The sequence below is a fragment of the Ictidomys tridecemlineatus genome, chromosome 1 (assembly GCF_052094955.1).
Source record: "Ictidomys tridecemlineatus isolate mIctTri1 chromosome 1, mIctTri1.hap1, whole genome shotgun sequence".
NCBI classification, from domain to species: domain Eukaryota; kingdom Metazoa; phylum Chordata; class Mammalia; order Rodentia; family Sciuridae; genus Ictidomys; species Ictidomys tridecemlineatus.
Genome location: NC_135477.1, coordinates 58,854,672 through 58,868,130, shown reverse-complemented (window position 1 = coordinate 58,868,130; position 13,459 = coordinate 58,854,672). Strand labels below are relative to the sequence as shown.

Here is a 13,459-nt window from a genome sequence, read left to right as displayed (position 1 = left end):
GTAGAGAGGGGAAGGAAAAAGAAAATGAAAAGAGTTAAGAGAAAAGCCAGAAAGCTAGCTACAGCATTTTGTGTCAACAGAAAATACAATGGATTTTTGTCTTTTCACATAAATCTCTTTAAATCTGTCTCTTGCAAATGGAAAGGGGGAAGCACTGGTTTTTTCAAAGTTTAAATGTCTGTAATTATAGACTATTAGGTAATTGGCAACGTCCACACCTGAAGAAGTAAGCAGAGCTCTTTCTGAAGCCATAGCCATGATCAAAAGATTATGAGTAAGCACATCCAAACTAGAAGTGTTGGACAAAATCTTAAAATAAAAACAAAAAATAGGATGAGAAAGTGTGAAACGGGGAAAATGGCTTAATTAGTGAGATCAGATTAGATTGGAAGCATAATAGAGATCTAAACTAACCTAAACTTTTAGATAGAGTAAGCTTAATATAGAGCAGCCTTGTTGGTCTTTTAGTTCCAAAGAAAATCTAGAAGAATCAGATTTTCCAAAGTCAGGAATACATTCAATTTCATCTAAAAACAAATGGGAAATGTAAGATGTCTCTGTAGATCAGTCTAAAATCAGTAAGACAAAATTGGGACCCAGCTAAAGAATGCCCCTCAAAGCATGCAGGATGAACTCCAAAATGCCATCTACATGACAGCATCACTTGGCCCATAGTCCAAAGGGAAGACAAAGGCTCAGAACACTCTTTCTTCAGAAAGCTAATTTAGTATCAGCCAGAACTTGATCTGCTTTCTTCCTAAACTCCAAAAATGTCCGAGAGCAGTTTTCTGTCATAAAATCAGACTGAAATCACCTAAGACTAGGTTTTGTAATCTTCAAATCTTGGGTCCAAGTTTTCCACCATGATTCCCTGAGGTAGCCAGATTTAGTCAGAGAGCCATAACCTGGTTCCAGTACAGGCCTTCTTGAATAAATGGAGGCCTTGTTTTCAAGGAGTTGAGGCTATAACTGGGAAAGTTACCATTATCTACTATCAACGTACCTTTCTGAAATCTTTTTTTTTTTAATCCTAAATTACATTTTCTCTCTCTCCATTCTCTGTCACATGTATCATAGCAAAAACTACTTTGAAGGCCTGATGAAAGTTGAGGAAGAGAAGAATGAGTAACTGAGTCAGAAAATCAAAAGGAAGAAACGAAGGTTTGGAAAGGTGCTCACAGTTCTGACTCAATCTTTCCTACAGACCTTTCCCTTAACAGTTCTGAAATATCATGGTTCAGAAGGCCCACCAAGGGGAAAATTCCTCTGTTGTATTTAAATCTGACCCGAGTTACCTGGAGCACTTTGGAAAAAGAAACTATTTCAACACCCACTTTGTGATTCCACTAAATAGAATAGGGCTGGGCTTCTCCAGGTTTTAAAAGCTCCAAGTGCATCTTTGATTTTGATGCACAGCTGTGGCCGAAAACTAGCAGATTAAACTTCACTATAATGGGGTATAATTTACTGGCATAAGTCCACCTACCCATATTCTCTTCCAAAGAGATACAGTTGGTACGGATTATTATTATACAGTTAGGAAACAACTAAAAGTGAGGTCAATACTATATGTTAGTATTATCTTCCCATTTCCACTTTCCTTAATAGAATATTTCTAGCTGAGTGAATAATTAAGTGGAATAAAGACTTCATTCCCCAACCTTTCTGCAATAAGTCAGTACACTTAGTCAAAATTAAGTTTTGACTAATGTCATATGAGAAGTAAACCATGAAACTTCATGTAAATGCTCTTTAAGGACCACACTCTTTTTTTAAAAAAACTTTCTATTTTGTTGGCTAGAATATGAAGGGCGTTTGGGGCCATTACATAATCTTGGAAATGGAGCCAATAAAGGAGCTACAAGATAGAAGGAACCTAGATCCCAAAAGACTTGGTAAAAAGGAGAGCCACGATAAGAGCTTTGTACTATTTACTTCTGAACTGCTATGTGAAGGCAATGGAAAATACTATCTTGTTGAAACTGATGGATCTTTGGGTTTTCTATCACTGGTATTTTACCCAAATACACCAATGTTGCTACTTTGGATTGCTAACAAACGAAGAGTATCCATCTTTAATTTTAAAATACTTAAATTAAGACACTTTAATGATAGCTTAGAATCAAAATATTATACTTTCTTTTCTCAAAATTTAATTTTTCCTACAGCAAGGGGTGCAACACAGTGGGAGAAGATTTAGCTAGCATTTACAAGATCCTGGGCTTGAAACCCAGCACCACATATAAAAATTATTTTTTCCTATAATTCTAACATAGAAGTTATAATATATGCAATATTATATCATAATAACTACACTTGACAATAAATGTACTAGTTTTAACCTTCTTACAAATTCTATACAGTAAAAATACTAATTCAAGCACCAATAACTTTGAATTTCAGATACATCAACTTTGTCTGCACTAATAGTAAACTTTGGTTTATAAAAGAACAAAGACACGATTTATATACTAAATGATTTATATATACATTTCTATGCCTCTAAAAACCAAACAGTATGTGGAGACTGTTTGGTTTTAGGGGCATAGAAATGTGAACTTATCATCTGTGGCACACATTTCTCACCCTGGTACACACACACACACACACACACACACACACACACACACACACTCATGCACGCACATTCACATAACTCAACACCTCTTTCTTTACTTTTTTAAATTTATATATGACAGCAGAATGCATTACAATTCTTATTACACATATATAGCACGATTTTTCATATCTCGGTTGTATACATAGTATATTCACACCAATTGGTGTCTTCATACCTGTACTTAGGATAATAATAATCATCGCATTCCACCATCATAAGTAACCCCATGCCCTCTACCTTCCCCTCCACCCCTCTGCCCTATCTAGAGTTCGTCTATTCCTCCCATGCTCCCCGTTCCCTATCCCACTATGAATCAGCCTCCTTATATCAAAGAAAACGTTCGGTATTTGGTTTTTGGGGATTGGCTAACTTCACTTAGCATTATCTTCTCTAACTCCATCCATTTACCTGCAAATGCCATGATTTTATTCTCTTTTATTGCTGAGTAATATTCCATTGTATACATATGCCATATTTTTTTAATCCATTCATCTATTGAAGGGCACTTAGGTTGGATCCACAATTTAGCTATTGTGAATTGTGCTGCTATAAACATTGATGTGACTGTGACCCTGTGGTATGCTGTTTTAAGTCCTTTGGGTATAGACCAAGGAGAGGGTTAGCTGGGTCAAATAGTGGATCCATTCCCAATTTTCCAAGAAATCTCCATACTGCTTTCCATATTGGCTGCACCAATTTGCAGTTCCACCAGCAGTGTATGAGTGTACCTTTTTCCCTACATCCTCGCCAACACTTATTGTTGTTTGTATGCATAATAGCTGCCATTCTGACTGAAGTGAGATGAAATCTTAGAGTGGTTTTGATTTGCATTTTTCTAATTGCTAGTGATGATGAACATTTTTTTATGTATTTGTTAATTAATTTACAACATCTTCTACACTGGAAATCTTTCTTTACTCTTGATGCATGTTTATAATTGGTCTTACTCTCTTGCGCAGCACAGCATTTGAATTTGGCAACATCCGCTGTTTATATGCAAGTGGACATTGCTAATTATAAATAAAGTGTGTTTTCGTTTTGTTTTGTTTTTCTAAATCATTGAGGTAGACCCAGAATCTTTGCTTGTAACATTTTATTAATAGTTTCAGTTGCCCTCCCAGTCTTTTTCAACAAGGGTTGTGCAGAAATCTAAGTGCTACAGAAAAAAAATCACTATTTTCTTAATTTTCTCAAAGACAGGACATAATAATATTCTCGAGATGCATAGAAGAAAAGTTAATTCATTATAAAAAGTAGATGCCTTGGTCATGAGGGTTAAATTTTCTGGGAAACTTGCTTGAGAAGTTGGGAACTGTTATCATTTGAATGTGCAGTTGTATTTAGAAAATATTTTATAATTCAAACAGCCCTCAAACTGACTAGTTTTCTAACCAATTCATTCAAATTAATAATATTTGATAGACATAGATGTAGCTTTAATTCTGCAGAACTTTGAGTTCATTTTAAATTCTATCTTTGGTAAGAATTCTCATCTAAATGTTACTAACAGCAATTTAGCTTACAGGTTTTAAGCATAATAAAAGCAGTGTTTTGAGCAAAGTAACTTGGCAATGTTATACATATAACATTTTGAAATGAAAGTGATTAGGGACAGAAAGACTAATTAGGAAGTTAGTAAATTGAGAAATTATAAAAAATGCTAGGATATAGCAATGGTAATGGAAAGAAAGGCCAAGTTTAAGAAATATTAGGAGGATTTTTAACATAGAAATTGGTAAGCAGTTGTATATAAAAGACTAAGAAGCTTAGATGAACCAAAACTTGTACAGATTTGAACAAGAGTTCATAAAAGTGCAACTATATCATTAATGTGATTAGCAAAGCCATTTTTCTTAACAGTAAGGGTTGTGATGATGATTTTAGTGTTAATACTTCAATATAGTATAGGAATGACAACATACAAACTTCCTACAAAGAATTGGAGGAACAGGTAAGACAACTATGTAAGAAAAGTCATCAATTGAACTGAGAGAGGAAATTCTTGTATAATAATGTATATCCAGCCCTCTGTGCGCAGGTATTCTTTCTGCTACCAATTATTATGACATTTTTACACATAGGTGACAGGCACAAAGTCTTATTACAGTATGAGTGTGTCCTTTGGGGTCAGGCACTGGACATGTGTAAGAAGTAGAGGAGAAACTCTGTTTGAAATGTATGGAACTAGAAGCCAGTCTATGGAAAATTCTTTTAAGCATCAAATGTGTAGAAGCTATTCAAGTCTTGCCATGAGTTAAATGACATTTTAAGAACTCTAAAATATATTTTTGAAGACTTGGAATAAAAACCAAAGTGCAAATGAAATGCAAACATTTTATTCAATAAATTTAAAATACACCACTTTAACTGTAATTTGGGCAGACATTTGGAATGTTTTAGTTCAACAAGTGAGAAATTACAACTTGTAATTTGGATTTATATGTAGGGTACTGTCTTTTGTCATCTTAAAGTTGATTTATTAAAGAACTGAAAAAAATAAAAACACAATGGAAGCTGAAACAGGAGCAATGCAAATGAGCAATGAAATCAATAGAAATTATTCTGACTTCAAGAAGGAAATTGCAACTTCCCAGAATCCAGATCATAACAATTAAAAGTCATAATCCAATAAGAAGAGATACTTCTTAAATAGAGGCAATGAATAGGCATCTAGATTGCTTGATAATTCAATTAATAGAAAGGAGGACATCAGACAACATAAGAAGATTTAAACTTCTTGCATTTTAATAACAACTACTAATATCAATTAAGATAACAAAATGAATAATATGCATGTACAGTGAGGGCATGGACACATGTTGGTTAATGAGTCCTTCATTCAATGAGTAAAAAGTCTTTTAAATTGTTCTCTGCATGAGAGAAGCTGAAAATAACTTTAAATATTGTAGTTCATGGATGATGGAAACTTGATAAAGCTTTTCTCAAATTTGACAGCAATCCTAAAATGTATATGATTTTACTAGTGAACAGTCATGAGGCTAAATTTTCCCAAACTATCAGTAATAAAAACATTTCCATTAACCAAACTAGAAGAAAGACCGAATAACCCTCCTATTCTTTCTATGGAAAATAATATTATAATATTGTTGTATCTGAAGAGCTATTGAATATGATATCTAAAAATAGGGTAAAATGTTTTGTAGATATGGATTAAGCAGTTAACAATTTTTAAATTTGTTAGATTTTTAATGAATGTAATTTCTTGTTAATTCTTTTATTATTCTATATACTCACTTTTGTGAAGTATATTCACTTTTGTACCTAATTTTGCATCATGATTCACCTTTGGGCTTCACAAAATCCACCAGCTGCTAATTGTACATGGCTGTTACTGGTGGAAGCAGGGAGACCAGATGGAAGGTGATGGATGATGTGGTCTAGGTGGCTTGGAAGAGGGTGGTGGCAGAGAAGGTAGAGAAAAGCTTCATATATGTTTCAGAGCAGATCTGCCAGGCCTTGCTGAAGAATTGAATGCAAAATATGAAGGAAACAAATAAGTTGGTGATGACCCCAGGATTTAATTTGAGAGTTGTGTGGTTATTAACACCATTACCTCTAAGACCAGGGAAGGCACAGGTTTGAAGGAAGAAGAGTTCCTTCATTTTGGACATGTTACATTTGTCATAGTTTCTCAGCTATGCTACACAGCTTTCCATGCTACTTGTCATGCAATACCCTGAAGTCCCATCCACAGTAGACGGTTAATTCAAAGAGAACAAGAACTGACTGCTTTTTGCCCTCATGAGCATAAAGTTTCTATTCTATTAAATTTAACCTCTGTCATAACAACAATATGCAAGTTAGCTAGATTCATATTTCTTGAATCAAACTCTTAACTACCAAATAAAGTGCCAAAATTTGGAATGAGATAGATGAGAGTTCACATCTTAGTCCCCACCACTAACTGGAACCTTGGAACACTAGAATAACTTCCCAGAGCCTCTTATTTCTCATCTGAAAATAAGAATGTTTTTACTCACAGGATTGTTACAAAGGAAAAATAAAACAATGCTTGCAAAACTCTTACTACAGTATCTAGGATGCATTAGTTCCCAGTAATGATAGGATGTGCTTCCATTTGGTTGTCTTGCTAACAGACATATACCAAAATCAGTGTACCAGAGAATATTAAAAGAGAGAAGTTGTGTTTTCATCATAACATATTTTGAATGATTTCAGGAGAAGATAGTAGGTTTCTGAACTCTTCCAGTCCTGAAAAGGAGGAGGAGGGACTAAAAGGCACTGTGAGCAAAAATAGAATGAATTTACCCAATTCTTTACTGCACTATTTAACCTCTGCTTTCTTAATCATATGCACAGCAGGGGAAAGGATGTGCTAAAACAATTCATGTGTCATGAACAAAGCAGCCACAGATTTTAGCTCAAAAATCACACTAGGAAAACCACCAGTTGGAAGTAAAGTAATAAGACCAAATTTATTTTTTTTAATTGAGTCTTGAGTTACAAGCAACCCCTTAATTACATTAATCAAGCAGGCTTCCTCTCAGCAAATGATGAGGGAAATACATTGTTCTAACTTTTGCTAAATTTGTTTTTTAAAATTGCTGATTATTATTTGGACATATGGAAAATAAACCTCTTGAATTTTTCTATTTTTTCAATGTAGCTATAGCAAAAGACAAATATGCACTTAGTTCCAGATATAAGCTACTCTATAAAAGTGTAAGTCACATTTGAAATTTCAAACATTTACAACATTTCAATATTTTAAAACACTGGCACTTCTCAACTAAATTCCACTTTGTTGTTCTTGAACTTTAACACCATAACATTTTCTACTGTTTTTTCTGCTGACTTTTTAAATTTTTGATATATAGTCCCAATAAAATTGGTTCTACCAATTGTTTGACTGTCAATCGGCAGGCTACTTGCCCCATTTAACATGTAAAACACATAAGTCTTATAGGAGAGTGTGTAACTTGCTAAAAGGTCATGTAGTTATTAAATACCAAAGTCAGAACTAAACCTAGGCCAGTTTGACCCCAGCCCTTTACTAATATCATGTACATCTTTTGTTCTAGAATGCTTTTTCTCTCACTTTCTACATGCTACTTCTGTCTGCCTGCCTTTGGGATTTCCTCTCCCTCCCCAACCCCATCTTCATGCTAGCTCTTTATTTATCCTCATTCAACTGAGGCACCATCTCAACTTTAAGATTTCTCTGAATATTTAATCTCTTCCCTCTCATCAGAATGAACTGGCTGTCCTTTTTCTAAAATTCCCTACTTATACTGCTAATAATTGTTTTACTCTACAAATTTCCTAATATGCCATTCCCCCCCATACACAGACTAAACTGTGACATTTTTGAAAGGCAGGACTGTATGCTGTTTTTATTCGGATCCCCAACAATCTAAGATAGTACTTCATTTTGCTTGTACTGCTTGCTTAGAAAGGTATGCTGAAAATGGCATAAATAAAAGTTTTAAAAATATATAGCTCTTTGTTTTCTGAAAAAAAAATATGAAAGCTTGAAGGAATTACTGGGAGTTTAGCTTAACTTTTGAAGATCATATAACGTTTACAGAGAAGGGCAAGTGGAATGTTAAAATTTAAAGCAAGTTATTTAGAATAAGCCCTGAATTGAAATGTCCAAATTTTAACATCATTACAGGAGATATAAAGAACTTTAATTTATATTTCTGTATATTTATATTTAATTTATATTTCTGATACTATGATAATTCAATAAAATAATTAATATTTTATAGTAAGGGCTTAAATGTGTACATTAAACATTTTATATTTTCTGGCCTTTAGAATTGATTATTGCCACTTAATTTACACTTTGTCCAAGCAAGTAAAACAAACTGAGAATCTTTTTAATCGTGTCATCAAGCAACCTGGCAACAACTCATTTGATCAAATAGTCCATAAATCAAACTGGTTTGAGACAGATGGTGTTTCTTAGATAACTAAGAACATCCTTGGTTCAAGATGAAACAGAACTAGTTCTTCAGTAGATGGCACTACTGGGTGGCATTGGCATATCAGCCTTTATTACCGTAGGAGGCGCTAAAGAGCCAAAGCTACTGTACTTGGAAAGTATGCCATCAGCCCTAGTACTTACTACTGCCCCATGGCCACCATTATCCACCTCAGGCCCTATCTAAGGAAAAAATATGACACAGTAGGAATGGAATTAAATAAAACCAAAAGTTCAATAACATTGAAATAAAATGAACACTTTGAAAGTGGTATGAGTTTTCAGTTCCAAATGTGCACTGTATTGTGAAAACCTGTATTTTAAGTAAATCATATATTTGTTACTCTTTTCTTGGATTAGTGTCTAGTCCTTTGAAAGGGTAGCAACATTTCAGTGCTATTCCTAAGTATATATAGTCAGTAATGTTTGTTAAGAGCTTTGGGAGAAAAGGACTTTATAAATGTCAGTAGTTATTAATATTTGGATTTTTATATTTAGCTATCAAATGTGTTTTCCATGATCTATCATCAGAGGTCTATTTGTAGACTTCTAACATTTTAAGTAAAAATAACCATTGGCCAACAACAATATTTCTTCTGTTCTTTATAATCAAAGTAATATTTATTAGAAATTAACAATTATGCTCAAATTATTCAAGAGCCAAATTTATTTTGACATTTTTATATTTGAAGTCAATTATTGAAACTGATTCCTCTGGCTTTAAATAAGTATGGTGAGAAGCAGTCAGCCAAAAATAGTGTTTACCCACTTACCCTACCAGGCCCTTCCCTTTTTGCTCTTTGTTTGGCTGATCCCTAATAACACATCACTCAGATGTCAGTTAAATAAAGACAGACTAACCAACAATCCTATAACATAGCCCACTTGTAGCCATTTTTACATACTATTATAATTGTACACATCTTTGTATTCTTTGCTTTCTCACCCAACCTCCAAGCTGTAAATCTCTGCAAGGACAGAAATCCTGCTTATGATGTTTCTGGCACACGAAATGTGCCCAAATCAATTGAATTGAACCAAAATCTAAATCTCACACAAAAGAAAAAAAAAGAGCATGTGTCTGCTACAATATAAAGTATACTAGCAAAAGAGTCAGCAAATCTAGCAAAATGGTTTTTCAATTTTTTTCTTAAATGCCATTTCAACTTCCTTCCAAAGTATTTTTTAAAGGGAGTGGTGGAGGTGGGGGGCAGGGGTGACAGGATGAAACAGTTGTGTTGACCTTACAACTGATTCTCTGATATTAGAGTTCAAATACTAGTTTAGGTTAAAAACCAAGACAGTTTTTAGGGCCTCTTGTCACTAATGCATATATCAAAGACCACACAAATTCCCACATTGGCATTGGCTCATAAGAACAAGAATAGGTCAAAATATATTGGCAGAGCTATATAAAGGAGTCTACAAAACACAGGCCTATGCATTCTGGCTCAATCCCTGCAACATTGCCCTTCACTTTTATGAGTACTAAATTTCACTCTAGTTTTAATAATAATAACAATAAATATAATAATAAAATCTTGTTTATATAAGAGGTTCATCTTGTTAAAAATGCATTGAGACTCATGGAGTTTTATAGGACCCAATTTATGCTCTCTTTGGTGATTTAAAGGTGATAACTTCATGTGATTCATTGCCACATAATTCTGAATTTTAATAATATAATGACTCATGATTTTTACATTTCTTAGAGAACCAGCTTGCTTAAAACCATTGCAGTTGTTTTTACTGGGGTCATCTGAACTACAGTTCCCAGAATGTTCATGAAAGGGACATGCTTTATGTGTTCTGAACGGCTGTAATCTATCATGGCTGGTGCTAGGTCGACAGATTATGAGTTTACAGTGTCAGCCCAGTGAATTAAAGCTTTGTTGTAGACCAGCTTGCTATGCAATTATTTCCAGTTCATATCCTATAAATCAGCACTGGTCACATGACAATCAGAAATTTCCATCTAACATTTTAAGCATCTATGTTTTATCTTAATTGTGCTGTATGATTCTACACCTAGAACAGTGTGACATGACTGGAACCAATAACTTAGAAAATAAATCTCACTGTCACTAGAACCTATTTAAGGAATATTCTATGTTCTCGCTTTTCTTTCTTTCTTTCTTTTCTTTCCTTCTTTTTTTTTTTGTTGAGCTGTTTGGTATTTATGTTGAAATAATAGGAAATGAATTTAAATAGAAACACTTCTTATGTCTTATCTCTGCAAACAAAAAAACATAATTTACAATAAATTAGCACAGCAGTTGTTAGTGTAACTCAGCTTTATTTTGCAATTCTCACACCTAAGCTCACAAGATGACACTTTTTCTGATAAGGTAATCTTTATAAGGTAGTTCTGTAGGTGATTAAATCTGACAGATGCTAGTGAGATGGTGAAGTTCAGAGATATAATAGCAAACACTTTAAAAAAATTCTTGTTAAAATAATAAAGTGCCTCATGATATGCCAATAGAAAAATCAATCTAATAGAAGAATCATTTACAATGTTATATTTCTGCATCTAAAACTGTAGTAAAATTATTCATCGATAAATAAGTATATAAATTATAATAAAATATAATAGAGAGCTGGCATTTTTTAGAATAAAGAATATTACCTTCCCAGTCATTTTTAGTATTTACACATCATTGTTGAATAGAACGAGAATAGAAAGCTTCTAATACAAATAGAAGCTAAAGAAATAGAATATGTCTTTTCATAACATTTTGATAGTCTATCTGTTCTTCAAAACATGCCTTGAACACCAGATCCTTCAAAGGTAAAGACTTTGTCTCCTCCTGAGGCAAAGAGAATAATCAGATGGTTGATGTTTCCAGTGATACTAGCAATCTGAAATATGTTGAGACTTAATTGCAGATTGTATAATTAGATTAACCCAATTAATGTTATAGCTTAGTTTTGCAATGTACCTTTATTATTTGAATGTTTTAAAATCTGGTTTCTAATTTCTAGCAGAATTTTGAGACAGTAACTCATTGTCCTTGCTTTTTCTCTTTTGCTATTTTTTTTATTACTTAAATGATATTAGCTTTGCTAAAGTCAATTTGTATTACAATCTGTTGAAGTATTATATTACAGGAGGTGCTTTTTCTGATTTTCTTATCTAAATATAGGTTGCCTAAAGTACAGAGTTCATTTATAAATACCAGGAAGTTCCCTGAATCGAGTAAATTAACATGCTGGGCCAGATTCACTGGCTTCATTAGCAACCCCTCATACCAGGACTGTGTTCATACAAGTGTGAAAACCAGAACGACCCTTGAAGGGTTTCCCTGGCCTGAATAATTCCCTAATCAGGGAACAGGGAGCTACACTCATCCTGAAATTTCAGTATGCCACCATCTATTCATTTTCTATAACTTCTCCTTGCATGGACACCCTTTGGAAAGTACAGCAGGAGTATGAGAAAGTCAAGAAGCAGAATTGGACACCCAGATAAGGAGCAACCTGGGTAAGAGTCATGTTGGGGGAAGGTGAAGAATATACAAGGAAAATTCTAGAATTTAGTGCCTTGCACCACAAGAGAATATATAGCAGAGAAAAATAATCATAGAGTGACTTATTGACCATATGAGGCCACACAATGATTTCCCATATTTAAGTATTCAATAAATATTTATTACTTTCCCACCATTTATCAGCCACCTGCTAGGCAGTGAAGTAGGAAACAAAACAGATCAAGTCACTGTTCTCAGAGAGCTTTTATTCAGCATTGTTAACGATATAAATTGGTGATGATGAAATCTCAAAGAAAAAAAAAAAACTTCAGACCTTTAAGTTTTTTGTATATGCCAGATACTATGTAAGTGCTTTTCACATATTAATTTAACCCTCACAAAAATCTATGAAGTGAATAGCCATTGTTGTCCTCATTTTCTAGATGTGGAAATAGTGGCCCTTGTTTTGAGACCAGGCAAAAGAGGTAACCTCAGAGAGGCGAGTTACACCTTTTACTTATAATGATGACAGTGTTTTGACATAGCAGATGACAGTACTTTTGGTGCTAGATTTTGTAGAACACTATTTCTCTGTTTCCCACTCAAATAAGTGAATGATTCAAAACATAAAATCAGGTGTCTGAAAACCACAGGACAGAAACAGCACCCTAGTCCCCACAGGACAGCTCTTGATACAAAGCCAATACACTACTGGCTCTCTGCCAGAAAAGTAGTTTGGTTCAGTTATATAATCCCCTTTGTGAAATGGATGGATCTGATCGGGAATGAGAGCTGCAGTGTGGACAATGAAACTCGTCCACAACAGAAGTAATATCTTATTCAACCAGGTTTGACTTGAAAATCATATCAGCTATGAAAATTATTTCACTGTCGTCTTCTGTCATAAGTAATCAGGCCATATTTAATTTTAATCATTAATATGTAAAAATAATAAAAGCCACCAAAATAGTCCATAGTCAATTTTCTGATAAAATAAATTTGCTTTTCCCCCAATTTGTGATTTAAATGGCCTCCAGAAAGTTTTTTGAAACTAAGTGTTAATTAAAAATATGGAAATGGATTTAAAGCACATTACTGCACATGGTTGAAGAGATTTATTCAACACAACCATACCTATTTTTCAATGTATTTTTAACTGTCTAGGTTTTGGGTTGTTTTTCTGTATGCCTCTTCCTAGAGAAAGCTGTGATTCCATTGAAAACAGTAATTACAATTACAACAAATAGGATAAATTGCTATTTGAGAAGGAACCATGCCGTTTTAGTCACCAAAAGCAAATGGATGCTACTATGTTTTCTTATTTACACAAATGAATTAAGCATGTTCTTAGATTTCTTTATAACCCCAATGCTTTTTATATCTTGCCATGTTTTTTTTTTT

General features: G+C 33.7%; 1 protein-coding gene and 1 long non-coding RNA gene across 6 annotated transcripts in view; one reads left to right on the top strand and one right to left on the bottom strand.

The window, feature by feature from the left end:
• The window catches only part of LOC144375947 (uncharacterized), a 257,494-nt gene that overhangs the window by 108,022 nt on the left and 136,013 nt on the right, over positions 1 to 13,459 (bottom strand). Inside the window, exon 5 of one of the 3 annotated variants that reach the window (XR_013435858.1) lies at positions 4,941 to 6,100. The exons of the other annotated variants lie outside the window; for them this stretch is intronic. This is a non-coding gene — a long non-coding RNA (uncharacterized LOC144375947). Of the gene's footprint in view, positions 1 to 4,940; positions 6,101 to 13,459 lie in introns of those variants that run through there. 3 annotated transcript variants of the gene reach the window in all.
• The window catches only part of Cabcoco1 (ciliary associated calcium binding coiled-coil 1), a 102,800-nt gene that overhangs the window by 70,155 nt on the left and 19,186 nt on the right, over positions 1 to 13,459 (top strand). The window lies entirely within an intron of this gene.